Raw genomic sequence first — 15124 nt, 5'->3', positions numbered from 1 at the left:
TAAACTAAACTCTCACATTTTCTAAACTCTCACCCTATTACATGTGTCCGAAGGAGACTGTATTAGAGATGTACGCTGACCCCTGTGTTTTGGATCTGGGTTCTTCTTCGTGTTTTGGTTTTGCAAAACCACCCTCAAGAGTTTTGGATATTGTTTTTTTTTTTTAAATTGATAAAAACAACTAAAATCATGAAATTTTTGCAATCCAAAACCCGAAATTCGTATTTAAAATTAAAATTCTGAACAGCAGCTAGATCAGAACCACGACCCGGATATGTCCGTGATCGCCTCAGATCAAAACCGCAACTTGTATCTGTTCTGATTCACGGAATTTTGGTGGATTCGGATTTCTGGAGAACCAAACTGCACATTTCTAGTCTGAATGGTGAAAAATATCTAGTGTGAAAAAAAAATATTGTCATGGGATAATCAGGACCAATGGGAGCCCTAGTTTAGTTCATGTCTTTTAGCAGAAGTGAACTATTTTAATCTAGAAATGAAATGATGGTTTATCCCATACTGTCTAGTGCAACAGCTGCCTGACAATATACATGTCCTATATGGATACAAGTGAAAACCAAATATGTTGTCAGCGCTTATCATCATTACTAATGCAAATCTATATGTATCTAGCAAAATTAAATTACATGGTATTGGTTCATATTTTAATCAAAACATTTAAGCTTGCAACTCAGTATCAAGAGTCCTCATGTTTGCAATCTTATTATGTATTGTTCACATATATTTTATTTGATAAACATGTTCATTTAGTGATACATTGTACATGTATTGGTCTCATATCAGGGTTATTGTGTGTCCCTGTGGCATCCTAGGTAGGGGATGTAGTCAGCATCCTGGCGTGTGTGATGCCAGCAGTCTAAGTACCAGCGCTGAAACCAAGACAGGTCGGGATCCCGGCACCAGTATCCCGACCGTTGGCATCCCGAAGGTAAGTATTGGGGTGTTAGGGGGAGGATAGGGTTAAGGTGCGGGGTTAGGCACTAGGGGAGGGTTAGGGTTAGGCCCCGGGAAGGGAGTGTTAGGATTAGGGTGCGGGGAGGGGGAGGTTAGGTTTAGGCACTAGGGGAAGGATAGGTTTAGGCACCGAGGAGGGGGTGTTAGGTTTAGGGTGTGTGGCGTGGGAAGTTAGGCACAGGCACTAGGGGGGAGGTTAAGTTTAGGCACCGGGGAGGGAGGGTTAGGGTAGGGGTTAGGAAAACTCTTACCATTCATTCCTATTGGTTTTGGGATTCTGGCTGTCGGGATGCCGCTGTCTGTATTTTGACCAGCTGCATCCTGACAGCCAGGATTTCATACCCAATCCCTAGGTAGCACCTCCTCCTTTCATGTTAAATGCGGTCCTGTTCTTACTTCTTACATTTTTGTGTTGTAACATCCTCAGCTGTGACATCATAGACCAGCATCACACTCTCTGCCCATTACCAATATGAAGGAGCAGCACAGACAAGAAAGCTGATGACTGCTGCCTCCTTGTCAGTAGCTGGTGCAAGGCTGAATTATGGTTTGTGGGGGTTTCAGGGCAACTAACTTGTGGGGAGCCTTCCTAATACAATTGTCATAACTATTATTATTAAAAAGTAAACTGTGTAAATACTCCCAACACCGCAAATGTGTAGTGGACACAGGTCACATTATGCCACATAGGGAACCCCCAGTTTACATTATGCCACAGTGCCACACTGGTGATGTGTGTGCGGGGCCCTGGGTGATCTCCCCAGCTACCCTTTTGTTAATCCAGAAGTGAGCTAGTGCATAGTGAGGGGACAACACAGTAAAAATAAGGACTCTGAATGTTTAAGCGGCTCCTAAACTCTGATGCTCTAGATCAACGACCAGTTTTCACCTAGTGGCAGTGCCCACCTTACCTACTCCATGACCATTGCTACATTTCATTTTTAATATGTTATATTTGCTTTTTATAAAGGTTCGTGAATGCAAAATCTCATGATAAGGTGACCTTAAATGGCTCGTCCAATATAAGAATTTAGTTCCTGACTTCCTAAAATCATACAAAAACTAAGGGGTCTATTTACTAAGCAGTGTTAGGAGACAGAGTGAAAAGCGATCAGGTGCCAGACAATCACAGTTGACAGTTGGGAGCTGATTGGCTGGCACCTTATCACTTTCTTATCACTTTTCACTCTGTCTCCTAACACTGCTTAGTAAATAGACTCCAAAATCTCAGAATTCCGCTAACAAAACATCTATTATATTGTTGATTTTGACAACTAACTCTATAAAACATCAATATTAACAAATTCTGGATTTATTATTACTTCAGTTTCATTATAAAAAGTTTATTAAAACACTTTTTGTGGCATCTTTACATTATTTTTAGAACTTACAGTTTTATTTATGGTGGAGGTGCTCTTTTTCTGAATCAGCCATTGCATTTCTCTCTATTTTTATTTTTTTTATAAACAGACATGAATTATTTTGGCGGTAACATTCAAATAATTTAGTTAATCAATCCTTATGTTGTAAATAAATTGATGAGGTGATATAATGTACCAAAAATTATAGGGATATCTACAGGCACTTACGAGTTGCATTACATTACAACAAGTAAATTAACCTAACAAAATATGTTTGCATAAAACATATATTCTCTTTGCTTGTGACAATAATTTAACATTGCCAAGAGACCTGCTTTCTTAAAAACTGGTAAAATACAACACTATTATTATTATTAAGTATATGACACTGTTTAAATTGTTTGCAACCATCCTCTATTTCCATCTAGTGGTAAAAATGTATAACTACATTCTCAACGTGCAATAATGTATTACATATTTAAAATATATCAGTTTCAATGTAAGTTTTTAATAACTGTCTGTTTTTAGACATCTTCATTATACTATTGCTTAAGACCTCATAGTGATTTAGGTGGTGATCTTAAGATATATGAGTTTACTAGAATGTATGGCTTATGGGAATGAAAGCCATTGGTGCAGGCAATTACTATGTACAGTGGCCCTGATTCAGAGCCGGACGCTCTGACAGAGCGCTAGCTCTGAATCAGGGCTGGGCTATTTTTTTTTTTAGAACGGCCTCCTGGCCGCTTGCATAGCTGTGGGTGACCACCCACAGCTATAGCAAGCAGCCAGGAAGATGGCCGCGATGGTCAAGACCATCGCGACCATCGGACTTGCTATGATACCCTTGTGGTAGGTTCTCATTGCCGCAAGCCCCAGAGAGATTTTGGCTCTAACAGAGCCAAAATCTCTCCCACTGACATCACTCGTGATGTCAGTGGGGCCACCCCCAAATGGAGGTGTTCACATGGGAACGCCTCCATTTGGGCAGCCACCACCCCGGCCCGCCAACTAAAGGGGGCGTGCTGTCACTCAACATCGACAGCATGCCCCCTTTGGTATGAGACCTGGAGCAACGGAGTGCCCTCCGCTATCTGGGTCTCGCGCATGCGCACGACAGAGCCGCTCCGTCATGCGCATGCGCACTCGCCCACCATCAACCCAGTTGCGAGCGCACAGCGCTTGCAACCGGGTCTGAATCAGGCCCAGTATGCATTCTTAGATCGATTCTGCTAAATAAAAAACAACAAAGATTTAATTAATAATTATTATAAAGAGATTATGCTGTTAAGTAAAAACTAGATATAAAAAAATAGTAAGACTTTTTGTTTCTAGGTAAACTTCTTACCTGCAAAACCATTAACTATTACTTCTATTTTATTTTTTGTTTAGAGACCTGAAATAATTTTAAAGAGGATGTTTCAGAGACTAATAACCCACTCACACAGTGTAGTAGATTGATGGGTACTCCTGAAAAACAGAAACAGTGATTTGAGTATGTAATTGATTCCCAAGTGTAATGTGGTTATGTCATGCATGAACAACAGAAAGTGTTCAATATCTTAGGGGGAGATTTATCAAGCCTCAGAGAGAAAAAGTGAAAAAGTTGCTCAAAGCAACCAATCAGCCTCTGTCACTTATTTATCACAGTCTTTAGAAAAACAGTTGGAAATATATATATATAGTTCCTTTAATCCAGGCGCTCAGATAATACACTTTTCAATATATAATATAATATTGCACATAAATAAATACCTAAATCTGAGTTTATTATTATAACAGTGGCAGACATCCTTATACAATATTATCCAACACAAATTAAATTTGAAGTCAGTATCTTATTTTTTGAATGAAGAAGATACAGAAATAATTAAAAAGATTTTATTTTGGAAACTATATAATTTTGAATATTTTTTTCTGGTTTCATAATACGATTTATTTACAGCTTATGGGAATGGCAATGGGCACCAGATTCGCCCCAAGCTTTGTCAACTTAATTATGGCCTATTTGGTGTAGAAGTCAATGTTTAGTTTCCATCAATTTGGGATGTCCTAGATCCATTATATAGATGATGTGTTATTGATTTGGAGATGTTGACTCCTCTTTGCTGGACAAGTTTTGTTTGTATTTGAATAATAATGATAATAATAGTAATCTAACTTTCCAAATTAGTACACAATCGGTTATTTTTTTGGATTTTACAATTTTTATATATTTTTATTGATCACAGCACTGACCACCACTGTTATTGGCTTTCTTTTGTTCCAAATAAGCAATTTTATAATGAAAAGAAATTGTTCTAAAATAAATGATTATCAAATACAAGGAAACATACTTACAGAACAATTTGTGAACAAAGGTTATGATTCTATATTGGCAAATAATTCCTTTGATATATATACACAATTTCAAAGGTCAACAATTCCGGAATCTAATTTCCTTTTGTGAAGTGATGAAGAAAAAGAGATGGGAATCACTTTTATCACTAAGTTCCACAGTCAATACAAACCATTCGAGAAGATTATAAATAAATATTGGGAATATTATTAAGGACCTGGTTATTAAAGAATTAATGCAAAAGATGTCTAAATTTATATATTGGAAGGCTGATCATTTAAAAAACCGTTTGGTCAGAAGTACAACTTCAAACCCTAAAATACAGTCAAATAAAATCAAAAGATTTTTATAGAAGTGGGACTTGCATTATATTCAAAAATTGTAAACATGAGGAAACCAAGATCTAGAAGTACACTTGGAGCACACTGGAATACTAAATAAAATGTTGTAATGTTATGTGTCATACCTTTTACAATGGTATTGCATAAAGCAGTATGTAGAAAGAGCCTTCTGCATGTTGAAGGAGAAGATGTCAGTAAATCTGCAACACATTAAAAAAGGTTTATCTCATAGCATATCAGACCACTTTAAAGATGTACATAATTGTGACACTAGTCACATACTATCCTTTCATGGTATACAGTTGCCCCAAAATAATTGAAGAAAAGGTGAAGAGGCATTGGCTAGGTTAGAAGTGCACACAATCTTTAATTTAGGTACCATTAGTCCTACAGGCCTAAATTTGGAATTTGAAACTAAATGGCTCCTGTTGCAGTGTAGTAATATATATATATATTTTATATATTTTATATATGTATGGATTACTTATACTGACATATATATATATATATATATATATATATATATATAAGTTTGCTTTGTACATTAGGAGCGGATTATAAAATAAATCCTTTTATTTGATTTTGTGCATCATGATTATATATTGTATATTTCAAAGTAAACTTGTTCTTTTCCCATTAATTTTAATTAGCATATGCTTCCTGTTTGCAGGCCTTGTGTACTTCAAAGAAAAAATGAGAAAGGTATGGGGCCTGATTCAGACCCACTCGCGAGCGGCTGTCCGCTCGCAAGTGGGTCGATGTTATGGACTGAGCATGCGCACGACGGAGGAAGCTCCGTCGTGCGCATGCGCCAGACGCGACGAGCGAAGGAAAGTCCTTCGCTCGTTGTGTCTGATCAAAGGGGGCGTGCTGTCGATGTTGATTGACAGCACGCCCCCTTTGGTAGGCGTGCCGGGGGCGTGCCTCCCTGACGGGGGCGTTCCCACGGGAACGCCTCCCGTCAGAAGCCGGCCCACTGACATCACTAGTGATGTCAGTGGGAGTGATTTTGGCTCTGACAGAGCCAAAATCACTCCGGAGCTTGCGGTTGAAAACCTCAACCGCAGGCTCCGGCTCGCAATTTCGATGGTCGCGATGGTCTCGACCATCGCGGCCATCAAAATGCACGCTCGTATAGCCTGTGGGTGGTGACCCACAGCTATACGTGCGTCCAGAAGGACGCTCCATTTTCATGGAAGCCGGCCCTCATTCAGAGCGTGCGCTCTGCTCAGAGCGTACGGCTCTGAATGAGGGCCATAGTGCGCAATTACAATCCAGTAAGACCAAATAAATAAATATAAAATATAGTTAATTAATTGAATCTTCAGAGCTGCTACAGTTGGAGGGAGCTGCAACCCACCAGTAAATAAAGATAAAAGGAAAAAATACTGTAGTGCTAGTAGAGACAATATACAATTTAATATCAATTATAACAATAAATGAAACAATGTAGCATGTGCACAAAAATCAATACACTGTATCTTATAAAAGGTAAATATAAAAACTCTTAGAGGGGTAGCAGATATATTCCAAAATAGTATATACACAATTATTGTGATATCAAGGAGAACTTCCACTTAGATATAACCCGAATGGGTATATTTTCCTCAAGTGATGTGCTGGTATGTTGTTCTCCAAGTCAACTTAAATAACAAATTTATTATTGGAGCCGTGATATATGGTAGCTTTATCTTGCGGCTCACCTGGTTCTCAAGCAATGTCTGGTGGGAGAAATCCAGTAGCGTGTGATAAAAGCGGCTTAGTTATCTACGGCTAGGTTAGAAGTGCACACAATCTTTAATTTAGGTACCATTGGTCCTACAGGCCTAAATTTGGAATTTGAAACTAAATGGTTCCTTTTGCAGTGTAGTCATATATTTATATTTTATATATTTTATATATGTATGGAATACTTGTACTGACATATATATATATATATATATATATATATATAAATAAAAGTTTGCTTTGTATATTAGGAGCGGATTATAAAATAAATCCTTTTATTTGATGTTGTGCATCATGATTATATATTGTATATTTCAAAGTAAACTTGTTCTTTTCCCATTAATTTTAATTAGCATATGCTTCCTGTTTGCAGGCCTTGTGTACTTCAAACACTGTGACTCAGTGCTTCCTGTTTGCAGATTCATGTGTGCTTCAAATACCAGAAATTGCCAAGTCTCTTCCAGCTTAGCGTAAATTAATTATCATTAATTTTTAAAATGTACAGTATATCTGGTGAGAGTAATGCCCCCCTTGTTCCTGATTGCATTCAAAACACAGGATATACTAATGATCGGATTCTAGAAAGATCTTTTATATTTTATTATTTTATTCATAACAGATTTTTATAACATACATATATACAACACAGGAGAGCATCAGGTGGGTGAAGTCATGTGACTTTTAGATTCCCATGAATCCATGTACTTTGCAAAAGAAGCAATTGCTTTGAAACGCGTTGGTGAGGAGTACAGAGGACAACCCTTAACCCTACCTTTCATTTTTCATGTATATTATCAGCACATTATTTTATGGAAGATATAGAACTGTGAGCTTATATCCATTATTTTTGGATTTCCATTATTTTTGGATTTCCATTATTTTTGGGTAAAAGTGACCACTTTCCTGGGATCACAAATTTATCTGTGTTGGTCTTTGCATGTGGTTTTTGCATTTGGAGTGACCACAGAGATACAGATTACTAATACCATTTACCTGTTTACTTACCATTTCTTTTTCTTTTTTTTTGTATATACTTGGACATAACCTGATGCCTGTGGAGTACTTTTATGTGCATTATTATATTGTAAAGTGTATTACTTGAGCACCTACATTAAGGAAACATCTATATTTCCAGATTATCTACTTAGTGGTGTTGAGGGACATCACTTTTGGTTCCTTGGTCTACTTAGCTGCGTTGGTAGGGAGCCAGGGCCGTAACTAGTAGTGTGCGATCTGTGCCACCACACAGAGTGCAGAGCACCATCAGTGCCCCACGGTCCCTGCATCTGGCTAGCAGGGTGCCTCGAATGGCACCTGGCAGTCAGTATCGCTGCTGAAGTCCTTTGGCCAATCCATGTATGCACTCTGCAGTGTGTACATCCCAAGGATGCTCCGGGAAATGCAGTTCTTACTGAAAGCTGGTGGCCATGCCCCTCCCAGCATGACATAATGGTGCCGTAAAGCCCTGTTACAATGCTGAAGGGAGCATAGGGGTAGGTTATATACATTTTGTACTTGACAGTTGGTTGCTTTGGGCAACTTCTCCCCTTAACCTCTCTCCAAGGCTTGATACATCTCCCCTTAGTGAACCTTGCAGGGAAAATTTTTATTTTTTACACATATTGGTAAAATGCATGCTTCAAGCTGTGTTTGGCTTGATGCTAAAAAAATCATTTTCAAAGTGACATTTCCGAAATCCAGGTACCTCTTTCCCCTGCACCATAATGGCCACAGATACTGGACTTTTTGTGGACGGCCTGGATCTGTGCCTTTTTACATTCTATACTATGATTATATTATTAATGTTATTATCAGTTAGTTATATAGCGCCAGCATACTCTGTTGCAGTTTACTAGTTTGAACAAACAGTAATAGAACAAGATTTGGTAATAACAAGCAGGCATAGATGTATGAGTGCCCTGCTTACAAGCACACATTCTAAAGGGAAATAGGCATTGATACATAAGGATAGGTGCCATCTATTGCATATTGACACAGTCAGATTACAAAGGCTTGGTGGGCTGTATAATTGGGTTGGGTATGAAATCCTGGCCATCGGGATGCCGCTGGTCAGAATACCGACAACAGCATCCTGACAGCAAGAATCCCAAAGGAAGTACAGTGAGTATTTTTCTAACCCCTATCCTATCCTAACTGTAACCCTATCCCACCCTCCTCAGTGCCTAACCCTAACCTCCCCCCCTAGTGCCCAAACCTGACCTCCCCCTCCCCGCACCCTAATCCTAACACTCCGTACCTGGTGCCTAAACCTAACCCTCCCCCTAATGCCCATCCTTAACCCCACTACCTAACCTTAACCTCCCCCTAACACCTGGATACTTACCTTCGGGATGCCGGCGGTCGGGATAGCAACCTGCTGGTATTCAGACCGTCGGCATCCCGAACGCCACGATGCTGACTACATCCCGTATGCTCCAGTCACACAGGAATGTTGGCATAAGGTCAGGAGGATGTGAAAATGAAGAAAGAAAAAGTATGTAAAGTTATGTATGGACTGTATATAGGATGTGTAGTTGGGTAGGATAGCTTATAGAGGTTATGTGGGTGGTCTGGGATTTGTTAAGCTTTTCTAAAGAGGTGAGTTTTCAAGGAAAGCTTGAAGATTTGCAGACTAGTCTTGTACATGGGAGTGCATTCGACAGAGTGGGTACAGCCCAAAAAAGTTCCTGTAACCGTGAAAGGGAGCAGGTGATGTGTGAGGATGAGAGGTGCAGATCTTGATAGGAGAGGTCAAGTTGGTAGATATTTTGAGATAAGTGAAGAGATGTAAGTCGGTGTAGTATGGTTAATAGCCATATGTGTAAGTAAAAGTACAGTATTTTATATTGCATTCAGTAGAATACAGTAACCACTGGAGGGATCGACAGTGCAGAGTAGCAGGTGATGAACATTTAGCCTCACAGTTACATTCAAAATGGATTGTAGTGGTGAGTTATTAATTAGAATTCAAATTTTTGCAGTGTCTTGTGTAAGATATGATTGTATTCTGGATATACTTTTAGATGTACTGTATGTAACATGATTTGGAAACAGATTGGATGTGGGGAACAAAGGACAGTTCAGAGTCAAGGATGACACCTAGGCAGTGGGCTAGTGGGGTGGGGTTGATTGTCGAGTTTTCAACAGTGCTAGAGATATCAAGTTAGTAAATACTATTGGCTGATGGGAATATTATTAATTCTGTTTTGGAAATATTACATCTGAGGTAGCGAGATGACATGGCAGAAAGACATTCAGTACTCTGACCAATACAGGTTGTGATGAATCTGGGAAGGATAGGTAGATTTGACAATCATCTGCAGACAGATGATTCTGAAATCCAAAAGAGCTGATAAGTTTGCCTAGACATGTGGTATAGATTGAGAAAAGCAGTGGTCCTAGGACTCAGACTTTTGGTACTCCAACTGACAGAGGTAGCGAAGAGGAGGTGGAGTCAGAGAAACATACACTAAAAGAGCGATTAGATAAGTAGGATGAGAACCAGTATAGGGCTGTGTTCTGGAAATACAAATAGAGAGAGAGAATACAGATTTCAATTAAGGTTAGATGAACACAGGAGACAATGCTCTACTGATTTGTGATGGTAAAGAATCAAGAGGAGAGGTAGTAGAGGTGCAGCCACACCCACTTCCAGTTGGCCACACCCTCCAAATAAACAGGGCTCAGCAAGCCTCACTAAGGCCCTGAGTGGACTATAAATAGCAGCAACATGCAGAAGGAATGTAATAAAAATCCTGATAGAATGTACTTCAAGCAATATAAATGTGAGGGTTGGAACCTGAGGTAGAACTGTATACAGTATGTAAAAAATTGGGAAAGTATTATTCCAACTCCACCACCTTTACTGTTTCCATGCCTGGAGGTGTGTGTGAAGTGAAGATTACAGTGTGAAAGTGTTGCTGGGTAGGCAGTGCCCTATTATGTGATCCATGTTTCTGTAATTGCAGAAGGTTGAGGTTGTTAGAGATAAAGAAGTCATGGATGGATGTTAATTTGTTACAGAGTGTACATTCCATAAGGCACATTTTATTGATTTGGAAGGTGATGGGAGACATATGATGTGTAGGAGGTTTGCAGGATTTATATTCCATTATGAATCAGCTGTATGTGAGTGCGCACTGTCAGGGTCCGGCGGTGCTGGTGAGTGGCAGGTTAGTGGGTGGGGAGTTCCCATCACCCGCTGTTGTGTAGTCCTTCTTCTAATGGCAGCATGGTGCAGGCATCCACGGCTCCCCAGGGAGCACACGCGCCGACATAAATCAAATTTAAAGGGCCAGACCTCCCTCAGTGTGAAGTCACAGGAGGTGCCTAATTCAAACCCTGCTTATATAAGGAAGTCCTTGGGAGCACTCCTGTGCCAGAGTATAGGCTCCCAAGCCTTACTCCAGCATTCTTACCTCAGTGATCCGTCTGCTCGTTTTTCTGACCGTTGGCTTGTTCATGACCTGATTCCGTTTTCTCCCTGGTACTGTACTTGGTATTCTGGTTCTGACTTTGGCTCCGTTCCTGACCCAATATTGCCTAATTCCTTGTCTGTCTTGTACGTTTGGTTCTGACCTGGCTTGTTGACCATGTTTGACCGCCTTCATCTCCACTCCAATCCAGAGTACACCAGCACCTAAATCTGTAATTTGTAAAGGGAACATTACTGTTCTAAGTTTATTAGAATGTTTTGTGTCATTTAGGTGTATGCCTTATAAGGAACCCCTCACTTCAGCTATACCAGGCAACATCTAGTTTGCTACATATCTAAGATACTGTTTCAACATTGTGGCAATTATTTAGAAACATAGAGATAAAAATAAAACTAGACACATGGTTAGAACATTTTTGCAGGGTATAATAACCGCCCAAATATATATATATATATATTTAAAAAAAAATAATAAAAAAAAATAAATATATATATATATATATATATATATATATAAATATCTACATGTGGATGCACATTAATGTTACTGAAAAAGAATTGACATAAGGGTACTGTATATGAGCCGTGCACAGCACTGGTTTTTAGAACACAATTTCTGTTCTCAGGCGGACAAGTATCGCGTGCGTTCTCGCTATTCCCCGTATTCAATTCCAAAGTAGGCTAAACTTTGATTTGCGAAAAAATACGGGCATTTTCGGGAAATAATTGTAGGACCCCCCTAAAGATGTCCAGACATGGGGGATCACTATGGTTACCCCGTTTTTGCCTGCAGAAGAAAGTCTGTTTTTTAAATAGCCGAAGTGATGCAGAAGAGCACTTAGCTTTTTTTTTTCATTTTTAAAAGTGGTCTCATCAAATTTGGGGTACATGAAAGTGGGTGCTAGCATATATTTAAGTCCCTAAACGAATTTTTTTTAAATTCTGCAAATATTCACCTGCTGCTAATAGCCTATTCTAGAAAACACCTGCCGCATACTTACAGAATACCCCTGAACATATTTCGCTATTTTTAAACACTGTACCCCTATTTTTTTTCTACCCAAGGGTATTTTTTGTTTTCTTTCTTTTCGGTACATATGAAAATGGAGTATTCCAGAAGATTTTGATCATCTGTAAAAGAAGGCCATCCACTTCTGAGTAACCAGATTGAGGACTAAGTAGTCTCATTTGTGTTTGAACATTTATTTTTTATCTCATTATTTTTTATTTTTTCATTGCATATACAGCGCCATCCTGTTCTCAGATTGTTTGAAAAATTCTGGTCTTGAGTAAGGTGACACTCGTTTTTCTGGGTACAGGCAGGGCCGGATTAAGGGCCACATGGGCCTGGAGCTGAAAATGATCAAGGGCCTATTATGAAAATCAGAGGTGTGACCATTGCTGCGTGGGTGTGGCCAGTGCCATGTGGGAGTGTACATACCCTACACTTTCATCACCTATGTCTCCCTAAATATGTAAAAGTTAAAAAAAAGCTTCATTTTGTGAGGTAACTAGAAATATAATTTTACTACTTATGATTTATGGCTGACCATGTGGACAGCAGTTGGCCAGTTAACACCATGCTGTCATGATGATGGGCCTATTTTTATGTGGAGGCCTGGAGCTGTAGCTCCACCCGCCCCATTGTTAATCTGGCCCTGGGTACAGGAAGGTGGCAGGTTTTGCGCACCCTCTTCACACACATTTCTCTTTCTGCTTGCTGCTTGCCCTGCACTGTCTAAGAGAGAACTGAACAGATCACAAACCAGACTCATCATGCTAACAGCAAACAATTATTATATCTAAAAGTGAATCTTCAAACCCTTCAGCTATATGACATCTTACTATAATTATACTGGCGCATGAGTACTTGTCAATATAAGCAATTAAAGTAGACATGTCAATAATGAAAGCATGGAAAGAATTGTTTAAACCAGGGGTGGGCAATAAGCAGCCCCCCAGCGGTTGCAGAACTACACATCCCAGCATGCCCTGCCACAGTTTTGCTATTTGACCATACTAAAACCGAGGCAGGGCATACTGGTATGTGTAGTTCAACAGCATCTGGAGGGATGCTTATTGCCCACCCCAGGTTTAGATATACCAAGCTAGTTCCACTATAATAGCTTTTGTCTTATTTGTTCTTAAGGCCACAGACTGCTTGGAGTGGATCTAAGGACAATGGCTCACCGGGATTCAATGTCATTAATGATGTCTTTAACTTCTTCCGGTTGCCTACCAGTGTCAATCTAAAAACATCTGATCCATTTTCTTCCTTGTCCTCTTGTGACCAGTCTGATTTTTTATTTATTATCACATTATGACAAAAAATATTTTTGTTTCAGCTTGAACAGAGCTGCCTCTACCACTCAGTGTAACTAGTGTACACTAGAAAGGCATATTGTTATTATTAGATTCTTTTCGAAGGCTCCACAAAATGTCCATAGCGCTGTGCAAGCCAGTAAACATAAAAACATTTCAGTATTATAGAGCATAAGTACTGTACAATACACAACAACTAACCATAACATAAGTACATAGCATAAGTACAAAAACACCACAAAGTATGTGAATAGCAGGTGTTTAAGATGACAAAACTACATACATGACAATTACAAATAAGCAGATAAAAATGAAAGGATGTGATGTTAAGCAAGCCATTTTCACAGAGTTCTGCACAAAAATGTGTATATACACATATATATATATATATATATTATATATATATATACTTATATTTCTATGGCTGTATTTTGAGTTGCAAGTATCGCTGTATACATGTGCTTTTGTTGGGACATTTTGGAATATCAGTGAAAATAACGTGATTAAAGTAAACATACTGCACAATGTTATGGTATAATAATCAGAACAGGTTTCATATACTTAGTTTAGTTCAGTTCATAGATGTACATTACTAGTGAGTCCTTGGAAGCCCCATTTCCTAAGTCAGGAAGTGATCCATATTGAAAAACGTGGAGACTGTACACCGTCAGCTTAGATCCAGGCTACAGTTTATTGTTGTAGATACTTTTTATACCCTTTATGAACACAAACAATAAGATACATACATTAGTAGTTCTCTACTTTAACTGCAGAGGGCAGTAGCTCCCCAATTATGAATATACACTAATCAGCAATATTAATAAAACCATATGTATAATATTGTATAGGTCCTCTTCGATCCACCAAAACTGCTCTGACCCATTGAGGCTCGACTCCACAAGACCTCTGAAGGTGTCCGGTGGTATCTAGCACCAGATCCTTTAAGTCCTGTAAGTTGCAAAGTGGGGCCTCCATGGTTTACACTTTTTTTTCTAACACATCTCACAGATGCTCAATCAGATTTAGATTTGGAAACTTTTAAGTCCTGTTGTTGATGCCTAACTATTTTCTGCACATTCAACAACTTATTTCTCAATAACATCTTACTGAGCATGTCACTACATGGTCAGCAGATGTTAAAGAATTACTTTTTTCCACAAGATTGTTAATACAAATGTTCTACCTACAATATCTTCTCTTCAAGGCCTTGATCAATACAAAGACACAGATTTACACAAATGACCAGAATATGGCAAGAGTCATGCACCCACTGTTATTAACCCCTACTGGTAGATACCTGAAACTTTAAATCAACAGTAAATACATCAGACACAAAGATGCCACTATTGCCATTGTCAACTCATCAACTCTTAAATATATGTGTAACTCAAAATTAGATGCATCCCTTGTGGACTTGCCATGTCCTTAATGTACTGAAATTACACCCCTGACACCACCAGAGCCAGATTTAGACCTCATGGGGCCCTAGCCAAGATACCGGTTTGGGACCCCCGTCCCTCAAACAATATTATAGGATGATATATATATATATATATATATATATATATATATATATATATAGTGGTCTAGTGACACCTACTGAAGTAAATATGCATAAATTACA

Source organism: Taudactylus pleione, unplaced genomic scaffold (genome assembly GCF_031769625.1).
Source record: "Taudactylus pleione unplaced genomic scaffold, aTauple2 ptg000128l, whole genome shotgun sequence".
Lineage (NCBI taxonomy): Eukaryota > Metazoa > Chordata > Amphibia > Anura > Myobatrachidae > Taudactylus > Taudactylus pleione.
Note: the sequence above shows the minus strand (reverse complement) of the source record.